The sequence below is a fragment of the Melospiza melodia genome, chromosome 2 (assembly GCF_035770615.1).
Source record: "Melospiza melodia melodia isolate bMelMel2 chromosome 2, bMelMel2.pri, whole genome shotgun sequence".
Classification (NCBI taxonomy): Eukaryota; Metazoa; Chordata; class Aves; order Passeriformes; family Passerellidae; genus Melospiza; species Melospiza melodia.
Genome location: NC_086195.1, coordinates 77,789,436 through 77,805,440, shown reverse-complemented (window position 1 = coordinate 77,805,440; position 16,005 = coordinate 77,789,436). Strand labels below are relative to the sequence as shown.

Genomic DNA, 16,005 nt, shown 5'->3' with positions numbered 1-16,005 from the left:
AAATCTGAGCCTCCTCATTCAGCAGAAGTATTTGCATACCACAAAAGCATTCAAATGCTTTGGTTTGGGTTTCTTTTTATAATAACACCACTTAATCCAAGCAGCTTCTAATGCTTCCTAGTGAGAATTCTTTGTTTAATTTAATTATACATATAAATTATATGCCAGTATAGATGTATAAATAGAAATTATATTGAACTATTTCAGAGCTTCCATACAGCTTGAATCAATGTATGCAAAGAGATTAGAGGTCACTGAATGAAGGGCACCAGAGAAGCATTAACTGTTACTACTGGCAGGACTATTGCTCTTTATCTGTACCAGTATTTGATGCCTCCCTGTTGTCCTTGAAGCCATTCACAGATGGGAAAGGCAGTGTCCTGTCAGAGGTCTCCCCCTGAACCTGCAGGGAAGTCTCAGACTGCCCTGGACCACCAGCCCTTCACCTCCTTCCTGCTCTTTTTCCACTGGGGAAGTGCAGTAGAGAGGCAGCAGGGGAGATTATGACATGACTCAGGACAGCTTGCAAACCTCATCTTGACTTGCTCAACCAACCCATGAAGCAGGAAGCATGTATTATTCTATTCTTCATCCAGAATAAGCAGGGAATTTTTTAAAGCAATGACGATTGTACAACACACACACAGAGCAGATGTTTAAAAAAGACAAAAATAACAGAAGGACAGATATGTTTCTCAATAACACATTCATAAAAATGACACAATTCAGAAAAGCTCCTCCTGTCTAGAACAACAAGAGGATTGTGGCTTTTAACTCATGAGCTGGCAGAATTTCCCCCACTAGCTTTAAATTAAAGATTGCACCTCTTAAAAATCTTCCTTAGTGATGTGGTCACCCAGTGGGAGCCTCTTTCTCTCTTCAGCAAGAGTGTCCCATGCCTGAATGCAGTGACCCTCAGGTGTCATTTTATTGCTCTTAAAGGTGCCACTGCATGGCAGATTCCCTGTAGAACTATGAGATGTCCCAAAGATTTCATGAAGAATCTTAGTTAGTTACATTTCAGAAAGAGCACTTTTGAGTGTGTGGTTGCTAACCAACTAATTAGGAGACGACCTACAACATAGTGGAAATCTGAATTTGTCAAATAAAACTAGATGACAGTGTTATTAGAATGTGACTTTTTCTGACACATGAGAAACTAATCCTCTTGCAAATCAGGACTAGCTATTTTTCTACTGGCCCCTATAACATGTGCAGTCTTTTAAATATTAACTTAAAATATAAATTTTCTTATCTTTATGACATTATGTACCAGCACTCCAAAATGAACATTTATTGGGTTTTTCCCCCCAATTCAGATGACATTTTAGATAAAAATACTAACATTTATAATAAATCCATAAAATGAAGGACATATTTTTAAAGAAAAATGAGACATTTATTTTATGAAACAGAATTTTATTGCAGGAAATGAATTCAAATACTCAATGTATCAAGTATTAAAACATTTCTGCACTCAGCATATATTTTTAACCCGATGACTGTTATTTTTTTTCAAAGAACCATCAGCTTTCCTGTAAATTGCTGCATAATTATTCTGCTTTTCCTGTTGCTATATTCAATCTCCTTTTTGCCTGTAATTATCTCTGCAAATCATGGCGAGATTCTTTCCCAAGCATTGTATTTCTTGCTTCATTTCCTATTCATTTCCATATATAGACATATATTAAAACCACTCCAATGTTACAGGGGTCCCTACTTCACTTAACACTGTAACTTTGACTTGATCTGTGCTACCAAGGCAGTCAACATTTACTTAATTCAGCTTCCTGACACTAATTAACATTTTCTTTGATTCAGAATGAATGGTGTTTGAAACAGCAATTGACATTCCCTCCTTCATTTCTTATTTCATTTGGACAACTTCACTAAGATGTGTTTGGATCAAACTGGCAATTTATCCCAGCACAAAGCATGACAAATATCAGACAAACACATAGAAAGCCTTTTCTTCTATCTTGGATCAAGGTTTCACTTGCCACATTTCATTAGCAACTGCCTTCATTTATGTATTTGAAGCTTCTGCAGCTTCTTGTTGGTAGCTGTCACTCAGATGAGGGTTTTCACAAGTAGGCACAACACAGCTAAACAGCACCAAGGGGATATGGTGCAGCATTCTCCATCAGAAGAGTTCAGAATCCCTATGCAAGTCACCAGTGGCATGGTCATCTATTCAGTGTGCAGAAACAATTTTTAATGTAACAGACTGACAAGGATGAAGTTTACACAGAATGAATAAAGGCATTCACAGGCTCAGTTGGATAAAAATTAGACATGCTGCGGAGAATGCTTATTTGTCTAAAATAATTGGCTACAGCTGACAAGGAAATAAAGTTGATTTCTGCAAACATTTTATAAGGCAAAAACCTCTGAAACTAACCTGGGATAATTCTCAGAAGCTAAATGCTGTATTTCTATTCAAGCAAAATTCCTAATCTTTAGAAAGATGTTTGCACAAGTAAAGACAGCAGACATGAATATTATAGCTGTGTTCTAAAAGGTATTTATTTTCTGTTTACCTGCTGTTTATCCTCAGTTATGCTACAGACAGATGAATGATTCATTTTCTGGAATACATCCCTCCCATTTATTGTGAAACACTATTTGTTGCATACAAGCAAACAAAATAATCCCTAGGCTAGCTCATATCAGCTGAGCTGCAAAATCCATATTTTTTCTAAACACTATTATTTAACAAAATGTTTAGGACTATGCCAATATATAAAAGTAAGTTAAATTCTTTCACAAATTTTTAGAGCAACCTTTCCTCATCAACTAATTCAACCTTGAAATGCAGACAACTCATTTATTAAAAAAGACAAATGGTTGTGCCCAAGCATAACTTTGAAGCCTGGAATTGTGTATCAAGAGTTCCTGGTCCTTTACAGAGCTGGCCTTTTTCTTTTCTTTTTTTTTTTTTTCTTTTCTTCAGTTTAAAAATCTATGAATTAAATAAAACACCAACAGAACTTCCTGAAAGCTCAACTGAAGTCCTTCCCAAATGCAAGGACATTATATGCAAGCAGGACTTCTTTTTCCTCTTTATGGGACTGTATTCTGGGGAACTTTCCTCAAATGACCTGTGATGAGAAGTCTGCCAACTGACTTTTACAGGTCATTGCTTAAATGTAGATACTATTACCCACTGCTTAAGGATTAGTAATACCAATTCCACCTCAATATACTGGAACCAAAACAGCAAAAGGGTAAAGATTTTGTTTTCTTGAGCCCTTCTCTCCTTATTTTCTGTTCTCTGGTCAGGTAGAACTGTGATGACATACCATACTGCTATTTTCTTCTTTTTTTTTTTTTTTTTTTTTTTTTTTTTTTTTTTTTTTTTTTTTTTGTCCCAAAAAATAACAGTCATAATGCTGTGAAAAATACCCATGACCCCATGCACCCCACCTTTCCCTCCCATGAAAATTTAACATTACTCTATTGGTTTCCTGTAAAATGAAAGCTAGAGATGCCTTCTGCAAGAAATCCATGCATTGGGGTCGATACTACATTTAGATATATTACAAACAAAATCTCAGATTTTTTAAGCCTTCTTCCCTCATTCCATAACCCACTGGCATTTTTTCATCAAAAAATGGATCAGCCATAGAAAAATAATAGCATATGTGCACCTGGTGCTGTAGAGATATTAGTACTCGTTCAGAGTGAGATATCTTCTGGAGGCCAAAGTGTGTAAAATGGGCAATTTCGTAGCCCAGGATTCCTCCTACTCGCTGCAACATTCCTGTAATTGGAGCCTATACACAACCTTCCTCCATCCAAGTAGCTGAAATCATGAGAAATGCTTTTGATTTTAAAATTTAAGTTACCTTTTAGACTTTTTTATTTGTCTTCAGCTAGGCTTTCCCTTAACCAACTTCAGCAGGAAATGATTTGATTTCATTTATTTCAGATTAAATAAAAAGCAACATTTGATATCTATATCTCTTCAGCATGTTCAGAATAAACTGAAGAGATACAGGATTACCATCTTGACTTATTTTTCTGATGGGATGTAGTTTTTTCCTTTTTTTCTCATTTTTTGTTTCTTTTTCCTTCTTTTTTTTTTTTTTCCTTGTTTGCTTGCTTTCACCAGAAGATAGTTCAGTGATCAATTACAGTGATACAATAAATGTCAATAACTTTCATCTTACACCAGCTTTTTCCTTCTGGGAAACCATTTCCCCAACCCTCTAAGCACAAGCAATCATTCCTGATGGGCTTGCCAGGACACAGACAGTGAAGTGGCTGTTTGCTCCAAACAGTAGCACCCCAGTAATAATTCTTATTTTGGAACTTTTGTCCAGCAACCTATCACTAATTTTCTACAATGAAGAGGATGCAATATTTACATATTATGACTGTATTTTACTATGGTTAGCAGACTAACAATACTGAATTAGTAAGTTAAGAGGTTAATAAACTTGGAAACAGCATATGCAATATATTTGTTATGACCGCAGGCATAGAAAACATCTCTGACAAACATGGGTCTTTTCCAAAGATGGGCTTATATGGGCTCATGTGCTGCATGTTACTGAAATGCAAATTAATTTGCTTCTCTTTCAGGGCCAGTTAATTTTCAAATAGGAATAAATCTCATTCCCAAGGTTTACTAGGATTTCAAAAGCCCCATACACTGGTGGAGCTACTTTATGAAAGCTACTTCCAACTATAGGAATTAGTATCAGAGTAAGTTTTTTATAAATCCAACACACAGTTGGATTCTTCACATAGAAGTGAAGAATGACCAATAAATCATTTGGTAAGGATAAGCCAATATATTTAAAATTCAGGACTGGATTAATGTTGCTTAATTCTAGCTGTTTATAGAGTAGTTGTCTAAGTTAATCATCCAAGCTTGCAAAGGAGACACATGTGACCTGTAAAAAAAACCATTTTTTTGGCCTTATATATCTATCTCAAAGGTGTTTTTTTCAATGAATACCGAAGAAGTTTGGACATGAGGTTCAGTGAAAATAACTACCATTTATTTTATCTGGCCAAATCTTGTTGAGATGAATCCAGAAAATACAGTAATGAAAACCATACAAGAAATTTACAGTATGAGCGATGCATGACCATACATTCCACCAATAACTACAAGCACTCTAACTCATGCATATTTAATTTTTCCTTGTGTTTATTACCTTTTTATTAACACACAGTTTTGTTTCAAATTTTGGTAAGCATAGAACTTCCAGAACTTAAACAAACTTGCACCCCTGATTTTTTCTGCAGTGTGAGCTGGAGACAGAACTTTCAACAAAAAGCACATGCAAACTGGCCAATTTCCCTGACAGAGTGGAAGCTAGAATTACAGGTGTGTTCTGAGTCCTTCTTGAATCTGATTCACAGAAATGACACAGGGATTGGAAAGTAACACAGGGAACTCAAGAAGTAGTTCCATCTATTCCTCTCTAACCCTCCCTCCCCCCCCCCCCAAAAAAATTATATTTAGGTATATACTTTTATATAATATATATAATATATATATAATATATAAAGTATATTTAAAAAATTCTAGACAGATATCTTACTTTGTCCTTAAAAATCTCTAAAGAGGATTCAGTCACATCCTAGGTAACATGGTTCATTGGTTAATTATCCTTATCATTAGGAGATGTTTTCTAAAGTCTAACCGAAGTCTCCCCTGGCACAATTTAAAGCCACTCGTTCTTGTCCTATCTCTAGAGTAGGCCTGGAGAACAGTTTGTTCCCTTCTTCCTTAAAGCAATCCTTTATGTAACTGAAGACTGTTGTTACATTTCTTTTTTATCTCCACTTCTGTTTCTGAAACATGATTCTCTTGGTTTTTCCTTGTGGAAAATGTTTTAGCCTCAATTCTGACAATTTTCCTTGCTTTCCTCTGGATATGTTGCAATTGATCCAAGTTGTTCCTGAAGTACATTGGTGAAAATGTGATGTATTTAAAAAATGTATTCCAGAGTACACACAGTCCTCTTAAATTTTTATCCTCTGCAAGCTTAACAAATGCATTTTGTATTTCTTCATACAAATCATTAATAAAGACACTGGGAAAAAAAAAAACTGTAACCAGAATGGATCAATACTTAATACCTCTTTATTTGACAGTGAATCTCATATACTTCTTTCTGAGTTTGAGTGTGATCAGTGTTTGATAGGTCTTCTAGAAATTTCATCACGAAAAAATTTCTTTAGCTCATTGCCATGGGATGACCTTGGCTGGATGCTGGGTGCTCACCAAGCTTTCTATTGCCCTTGCGCCTCAACTGGATGGGATGAGGGAAAACGTGGGCCAAGACAAAGAAAGGGAGACATCAATCAGCAGTTACTGTTGTGGGCAAAACAGTCTCAACTGGGGAAAATTAATTTATTGCCAATCAAATCAGAGTAGGATAATGTGGGGAAAAATCTCTAATATTTTCTCTCCACCTCCCCTTTCTTCAACTATGCATATGTCTGTAGAAGGGCATTCTTGCCCAGAGAAGCTTCCAGAGAAGCTGTGAATGCCCCATCCCTGGCAGTGTTCAAGGCCAGGCTGGACAGGGCTCTGAGCAACCTGGCTTAGTGGAAAGTTCCCTGTTTGTGGCAGGGGTGTTTGAACTAGGTGACATTTAAGGTCTCTTCCAACCCAAACCATCTACAATTCTATAATCTGCTCCACTGTGGACCTCTTTGGCTGCAGGGACACAGCTGCCTCACGAGGGTCTGCACCAAGGGCTGCAGGGGAACCTCAGCTCTGGGGCCTGGAGAGCATCCCACCCCTTCTTCTGCATTGACACTGGCGTCTGCAGAGCTCTTTCTCTCCCATATTCTCATGTCTATCTCTGTTGCACTGCTTTTTCCCCTTCTTAAACACATTATCCTAGAGGTGCTGCCACCATCGGGGATGGGCTTGGCTTTGGCCTGTGGCAGGTTCATCTTGGAGCCAGCTGGCTTTGGCTCTATCAGACATGGGGCAAACCTCTGGCAGCTCCTCACAGAAGCCATCCCTGTAGATCCCCACTACCAAACCCCTGCCATGAAAACCCAGTGCATTGATCTAGCGAAATTTCATGGAAATGCAAAAACTTGCCTTAGAATGAGATACACATTTTTTTTCCAGCGTCTAGAAAACAAAATCATTTTGTAATAGAATGAAAATTGCTTTAGCTCACATAATCTGTTTTTGAAAAATCCATGTCTGGGCTTACTTAACTTTTCAAATTCAAATCACTTTCAAAGAGATCGACTATGATGTAGATTGTCAGTTAAGCCACCTATACCATCAATGATCAGGACAATTTTACTGCACATGGTTCTGAACCAAAACTGAGGAAATAATGGATCCAATTTAGCTATTTCTTCTATTGTGTTTTTGTTTCAAATACTTTGGAATATTTAATGATAAAGAAAACTGCCTTTGAGATCATATTTCTTGCCTCTTTGACAACTATGACCTTGAATATTTTCTTGGTGTTTGAGACACCTTCAAAACAAGATCCTGCAATAGTGTATGGTCAGACTTTCTGTCATTCTCTCCCTTAATCCTTTTGAGACTGGTACCTGTGCAGCTACATCTGCAGTATTTAATAATCCTTCTTTCCTGAGGACAACATAAAGCTACAAGAAAATGCTGTCAATATATTACAGCGATTACTTTTTTTTTTTTTTTTTTTAAAGTCTTAAGTGGAACAACATAGCCTAAGAAATGTGCTTTCAGGGAGCATATGGGAGGAGGTTTGGCTTACACCACAATGGGAATTCATGATCAAAGATTCAAGCTATGTCAGGTCCCATTAATGCTACGCCCACTCAGCAGCAAGATTTTTCCCCTTCTTTGCATTTCAGACTCTGCAGCCTTCATATGAAAAACGCTGTAAAGGTGTCTCATCAAAGTGCCAAGTGATAGAGATAACTGGGAACTTGAGAGGAACTGAAGAAAAGCCCTGGTTTTAAAGTCAATTTTATAGTTTAGGTTGGGCTTTCACAGTTTTCAGATACCATTACTCTTCCCATTTCACTATATGCCTTCAAAATAACATTGCAGGCCCATAATTTTTCTTATGACAAGCAAGCATGGAGATGAAAACATCCAAAGGTACTTACAGATAAACACCAAAACCAAATTAATTTTTAGGCAATAGTTTACAAACTATTACCTAAAAACCCCCAGCAACTGAGCAAACAAGTGGAACAAAAGAGGGGAGGAAAAAGAAGCATGTGTTATGCTTACCCTCCCTCAGACCGTCTTTGTAGTCTCTATAAATAACCAATTATCTGATAAGCCATCTTGGGACAATCATTAGGGCTAATGTGTATCGGTATTTTTAATGAAGGGGCAGAAAAGAGGAAAAAATGAATTCACTGGAAGAAATGAATCCATATGGAAGAAAATAAGTTCAAATATTTGCCTTATTACCTTTTGCCAAAATCCTTACTTTCGCTAAAACCTATAGTTTGTAAGATTGATACTAATAAATTATCCTTCTTGAACAATATCTTCATTCAGGCTTAGCTATTTTCCAGAAGTTGCTAGCTTGCCAACAATCTACCCCTCCAGTCTCAATTGAACAGGATTTATTTTGCCCTGCGATGGTACACAAATGTACAAGAGGTTTGTGTAAATAACATCCTAGGGAACCATGTCTAAGGATATTAGCACTGTGAGCTAAAGCTCCCAAGAGCTGGTATAACTTCAAATTAGCAGTACCTTAATGTATTCTGGTTAATATATCGTGCTGTTGTCTTTATATTGTCACGCACTACTTTTCCCCAGAAGGCATCTGCCGCAATAAGATACCTGTGCCCTAGGACAGTGACTCTGGGCACTAAATGAAGATCTTGATGCCAGCTCTTCTGCTTCCTTTCTATAGGGATTTGTTAGAAAAGTAGTGTTTTACTATAAAATACCTGGAAGTCTCTGCCTATTGGCTGTGTAATTTTTAATTCCTGCCTGATAGAAAACAGAAAGAACAGTCTTCAGACTGAAACAACAGACATTCACATTAACAAGCATTTTGAAGGAAGTCACAACCTTAATTCTATCTCTATGCATTTGTGGCCATGTCCATATTTACTGGCAGCTACACAGCAAATAATATTTAGGACCTTATTCCTCCCATAAGTTCTACTTGTAGACCCCAGGCACATTATATCTGATTTTAAATTTAATTTAAAATGTATTGAAATCTATATTTTGAAGTATTTACCTTTTTCAGAAAAATGTAATAAGCCCCAGGAAAACAATACTTAAAATCTGAGTTCTACAATTATAGTTACCACTTGTCTGAAGAGAGTTTGAAATAAGTCTTACTATATCTTTTAAACTGACACATGGACCACAAATTTATTAGAAGTTAATTACTCTCCCAACAGAAAAACAATTTGGAGATAATCCTAAAGATCTATGATTTTCTTCGAGTCCCTAAAATTAATTCAGTGCTTTTCTCATGTAGACCAGCATTAAGATAAGGCGCCTTCTTTTTGAACTGGAGCAGCAACTTGTGAAACATCTGAAGATTTCATATAGTGGCTTTTATTGAAATGTAATGACAATGATCATTCCCCTTACTTGACTTCAAATTCAGTTTTGGGTCCCTCACTGCAAGAAAGACATTGAGGGGCTGCAGCATGTCTGGAGCTGGGGAAGGGTCTGGAGCACAAGTGCTGTGAGGGGCAGCTGAGGGAGCTGGGGGTGTTCAGCCTGGAGAAAAGGAGGCTCAGGGGGCCCTCAGCACTCTCTGCAGCTGCCTGACAGGAGCGTGCAGCCAGGTGGGGTCAGCCTCTTCTGCCAGGAAACAAGTGACAGGACAAGAGGAAACAGCCTCAAGTTGCACCAGGGGAGATTTAGATTGGATATTAGGAAACATTCCCTCATAAAAAGGACTGTCAAGCCCTTGTACAGGCTGCCCAGGGAAGGAGTTGAGTCACTAACCTGGAAGGCATTTAAAAGACATTTAGAGTGGCAGTGGGGTACATGGTTTAGGGGTGAGCACAGCAGTGCTGGGTTAATGTTTGGACTTGATCTTAACTTTTTCCAACCTAAATGATTCTATGATTTTATGACGTTGAATAATGCACCTGCCAGGCACTTCATCTTAGAGACTGAAAATATCACTCTCAACTAAATCCTGAAAAGGGCTCAGAATCTGAGTGTCTTAAAAAAAACCCAAATCCTACAATTGAAGAAGAAAAAAAAAGGCAGAAAAAACCGAGAAAACATTTCAATAAGTTCTTTTTAATACTTCAAGTGTACATATACATGTCCATAATACGTAAATACATCTGTATGTATGCATATCTGTGACTGCTTTATATGAACCTGTGCAAACCAGCATGCAAAGAAATAATAAAAATTTCAAAGAAGGGAAATGAGCAGAGACTGTTGATAGCATTGGTTTCCTCCTCTCTTCTAACTCTTTTCAATACTGCTCTGAACAGAGCAGGCAGAGCAGAAGGCACTTAGTAACCCTGACTCTGTGAGTGTCTCCACAAACACTGCTATCACAGTCACTGATACACAGAACTGATCTTTCCAGCAATGCTGTAAGACAGCTAATGTAACATCTAGGTTCTTACACAGAGAAACAGGGAGGATAATGATATGATCTTCACAGAGAACAGTGGACTACTCCTACTTGGCTGAATCTCCTTTTGGTGTCCACATATAAAAAAATTAATGCTAAAATATTTGACAGAGGTCAAAGAAGCAAATCAAGATGATTTGAGGCCAATATATAAAACATGCCTTAGAGCAAGAGAACTACAGGAGAATTTTTCTCAACTGAAAATTTGACTAATTTGAATTTGGATAATTCTGAGCTAGGTCATCCAGTATCCCTCATCCTGCAGCAGAAGGAAACAGGCACCTTCTTGAAGGCAACTCATAAAACCCTCCATCATATGTCTCATGTACTTTTTGGAGGAGAAGAGACTCCACCATGTTTAAAATGAAAAATCACAATATTATTATTTCTCAGGTTCAATGAGAACATTGAACACTATGAAAATAATGTTATGCAAGAGCAGGACTAAAAGCAACCAGCAATATTATCACAGTATCTGCTACTGACATGATTTTAATTTTTTTCTTCTATTTTGTATCTACATTTCACAGATGATACAACATTTCATTTAAGTGGAATTAAAAGTTAGGTGACTTTTATGCTTCTCTTGTGGAGGATGGACAGTTACACATAGGTTTCCTTTGATTATTCTGGTGAAGGGATTTGCATACAATTACAGAGACAATTTCAGTTCCTAGCAGGAACAAACACAGAATGAAGTAAGTACTCACCATATGATTAGACTAATTTATTACAGCCCACTAAGGCAAGCTATATGCCAAGAAGTAATCATAAATTCATGTCGAAAGCTCTGGTAGAATGAATACATTTAACAATTCAAATTAAATTTCAGCTGTAGGAAGTGACATTTAGTGGGAAACATGGAAATGGGCAAGGTATAATGAAAAATTAACAGGTAAAAGGATACAGACATTGAAAACTGTGACTGGCCTGTCCGAAAAAAGACCAGGGAAGAAAATAGTGAATAAAATCCTGGCAAGTTTCTAATATGAAATACACGTTGATCTGGACTTTGGTTAGTTTTAACTGACCTTGGCATTAATGTCTGAAAATGAACAGTGACCAGTCAATAACTGCTCCATAAAAGTTAAGTGCCTGTGACGTTTCATTATACAATGGCACTTGCATTGACCATTTTGAAAGCAAATGATCTTAAGAACTTTGTTCATTTTAGAGCTGGGTATTTTCCTTCCCCTGAACAGCTGTTTATTTGCAGAAAAGCACACTCTGGTGTAATCCCAAGTCTTAATGAGCAGAAGTGAGCATTTCTGCCTTGGACTTGCCAGAAGAAAAAATTACTTAGGTTTCAGAAGAGTGGAAAGGAAACATCTCTTTAATAAAAATGGATGTTGCTTAAATATTTCTATTTAGGGCATCTCCAGGAATAGAAACAATAGGCACAATTTGGTATCTGCCTAACTGTTACCAGCAGTGGCAGCAAGACATCTGCTCAGTATTCCTGGTCAAGAAAGCATGGAATTCTGCAAGTGTCACTGAATGTCCCTGAGTACACTGTGTCACGATCATTAGGAATGAGCACGTCCTGGGTGGTTTAGGCTAAACCTCTCCAGCAAACCCACAGTATGAAAACAAGGCTGAAATAGTCAAGGCAGAAAAAGACAGAGAAAATTACTCTGCAGCATGGTACAAAGAATATATATCAGAAAGGTGGAAAACATTTAATGCATTCTTACCTTCCGTGGCTAATTAGTTATTAGCTATAAAAGAATATCTGAAAAAGCTGCAGAAGATGTGGGAATTGGCTGAAAAAACTTAGCTGAAATAAGACATTACAGAGGGACTTTCTGTGTCTAAGAGGAATGAGAAGTGGGAACCAAGGAACTGCTCAGCGGATATAAGATACTTTTTAAGTCCAAATACAAATATGTATTTGGCATTTTAGATTTTAATTTCAGTCGAAAATAAAATAGTAAATAAGGTTGAATTTCAGTTGTATTAGTGCAAAACCAGAAAATTCCCACTTTAACAATTTTTTTTTTATGTCCCCACTTTTGTACTTGGAAATTGAAATCTATTTATTGGAAATGAAAATCTATTTCTAAAAATCTACAGCAGATGATAATTCATTTAAAAAACCAGTATTATTTAATTTTCTTTACACACTGCTGCCAGAAACAACACTATCTATGCCTATTGCTCAAAAACCACAGTAGGAAAACTGCTGCCCACTAACAGTTCTTTGTGTATTTTGGCTTGTGCTTCCATTGCCCTTTTCAATGTGATTGACAAGATATTATTTCACAGTATAGTATCTTAAATGCTATAAATTACGTCAACTGTCTTATTTTCCTTAAGAGATACAATGTAGAACTGAATTTTCCAATTTGCTTAAAGCAGTGACATCCAACCTTTTCAACCTGAGCCCTGAAGCATTATTCCAAAAAGAGCAGTGGGCCACAATTATTCCTTGAGGGCATTTTCTCTGGAAGCAGAGTGGAAGGAAGTGGGCATCACCCCTGGCTCCCTTGCTGGGGATCCCAAAGTGTCACCAAGAGACCAGGCTACAGCTATAAAATTTCACAAAATTCCTTAAGCACATTGTGTTTTGCTTGTGATACTGAATTATGCCCAGTGGCAGCCTGAAGGAGCTCTCACATGGCAGCTTTGTGCCGTGACTCCAGGCTGGGATGTGCGTGGTACAATGTCCCAAAGTACAAAAGACAGGGTGACCTCATTCCTCCTGCTAAAGTTACCTGCTAACTCAGGTTCCAAATCACTGAGCCAAATCTCGGGCTAATTAATTGCAAATAAACAAACATCACCATTACAGAAACTGGACATTTGCCTACGTCCCTTGTGAGATTGTTTCATAAGAGACAATTTGCACAGATACAAGCAGCAGCAGCAGGCGCCTCCCTGCTGAGCTGTTAACACTGGAGATGATAGGAGGACAAAAATCTCAATATTGACACACTGCAGGACATTTACACCAAACAACCTTGCTGCAGTTGGGAGGACTGTGCACATTTGCAAAGTTATCCTCTGTGGTGTTGTTCCCCACGTCCCCTCCAAGGACTTCTGTCCTGGAGCCAGGCTGCTTCCATGGCCTGAAGCTACTCTGAAGCATCATGTTGTGTCCTCTGGGGTTGCTCATGACAGACAAAAAGGAGAGATTTCTCCTTAATATAATGAAGAAAACATAAAGCATCTGTTCATGGAAGACTACAAGATACCAGTTTCAGCATACATTTAGCATTCTATTGATGATGTCTTCTTGACTTGTGTATCACTAAATGAAAACTTAAAAAAACCCTTAATGTCTTCATTTAGGAAGGTATTTGTGTATGAAAATACCTTCCTAAAATACCTTCCTTTACAGATATTTATTTAAGGTTTTATCTCTGCCTGAGATTGTTCATATTCACCATTTAGCTTTCGTCTCTATGGCAGGTAAAATGAACAAGTCTTTTTCCAGTGAAAGAGTCTGGTGTTAATGCATTTTTATGATTAAAAAGGTTATTCTGATCCTGAGACAACTATCTGAAATACAGGCCTGTACAACAGAGCCTGTAGTAGAGAACGTGGATAAAATTTTCAGGCATGTTGATAGGAATAATTGCATTTACATAAGTAATGTTGTGCTCAAAGGCCTCATTGTTCCAGGTGCTGTACCAAGTACATGTGCAAAAAAAGGTCTCCAAAAAGAGCACTTTGGAAACCAAATAGACTCGGAGGCAGGAAAAGTTGTTTATTCCTAGGTGAACAAGACATTTCAGAGGCATTTTTCATACTTATCAGTCTGAAAATAAAACAACTTGCTTCTAAATGGATAGTCAACAATTCATTTAAAAGTAGGATGACCAAAATATGCAATACAAATTAGACATATATTGGATATACATAAGTTCTTATTTTTATTTATATTTGTTTATTTTGAAATATGCTTAGGAGCAAATAATTTAAATAATTTACTTTGCATTTTCCTTTCTATCATTCTTTTTCAGCATAAGAGGTAAGTCACTACACAGTCCATATTCTAACTTGCATTTTCACAGAATAAGAACTAGAGAAATTCTCTGTGTGTGGGTGTTAGGATTACTTATAAAAGGCAGGACAAATCCCGTTGCATAACTCATAAAATATTCGTATTGACTTTAGCTGGGACTACTCACAGGAGAAGAAGCTGGTTCAATATTTGAAATCTGATATAATTAAAATTTGAGAGCATTTAATTCCAAAACCCATGTAATACATTCACTGAGTTTTAACTGTATAGCAACTAATTCTGTGCCAGGTGAAAATGCAATTGACAATAAGAAGTTAAAGATAACAAAGAACCAGATATGAAAATGAAATCCCAGTATGCTGGCAAAACCTTACATCTGGAAGGAAGGCAGGCAGGAAGGGGACCCTCCTTTGAAGGACTAGGACTGGACACCAAAACTGCTCTATTATCACAAAACATATAAAATATTATAGATGAATTTGGGTAGTAAACATGACAAATCATGGTCTGGACTGGAACTGATGTTTTATTCTTATGTTAAATATTGCCTTGATATACTTTTTTCCCAAGAAATAGATTATTCACTTTTTAGACAATGTTCACTTGTTCTGTGCAACTTGCTGTAATTTACCCTCCATATACATACAGTTTTACAACTTCAGGGTGGTCACAACATATGTGGCACAATTTTGCCACACGCTTTAAAAAGCTGCTGTGTATGTTTTCTGACAGTTTCAAAAAGACATAACGTGACAGGTTCTGATTTTTAAATTACATGCCTTATTTGGAAACTGAACACTTAACACAGGGTCAAACATGTCTACCATAGATAAACATAGTTGTTTTCTTTAGGATTCATGACATTTTTGACAGTTCATTATCAGCATGCCAATATGTCAATATTAGCTGTTTTCCTGGCTGAGGAGAACTATGCAGGTGAAGTGTATGAAATATTCAGTGGATTGCAATAGCCAAAGCAGCCTTCTACCCTGGAATGTACTCAGCCACTTAACACTCAGGTTACTTAATAGCTGGTGAAGAAAGAAACTTTAAAAAAACTCCAGCCTCCCATGCTAAAACTAAAATGCTCCAGAACATTTACAGGACAGGGAGGTAAATTGCAGCAAACTGGTATTTCACCATTCAGTTTGAAAAACAAATTCCATTGTTGGCACAGTAACTTGCTCCAGGCATGCTCCAGGCTTGAATGTCAACTGAAACCCACGAGGAACTGAACTTGTGGTCTCATGCCACTCAAAACTGGTACCAGAAAAGGCCTTTGAGCTGCACCACAGTAATATTCAAATCTGAAAGCTGCCTTGTCTTTAGGTACCTCGTCATATCTTCTTGCACATCCTCACCTAAAAGCCACACTTTCTCATTACACTCTGGCACTCCAAGGCTTTTCTATCCTGCAGGTTTATTACAATTCAGATTTTAAATAAACTACACATATATTCTGACTTG

The 16,005-nt window shown here is 37.2% G+C and overlaps 1 protein-coding gene across 7 annotated transcripts in view; it reads right to left on the bottom strand.

The window, feature by feature from the left end:
- GRIA4 (glutamate ionotropic receptor AMPA type subunit 4) overlaps positions 1-16,005 on the bottom strand; it is a 216,090-nt gene that overhangs the window by 90,968 nt on the left and 109,117 nt on the right. The window lies entirely within an intron of this gene.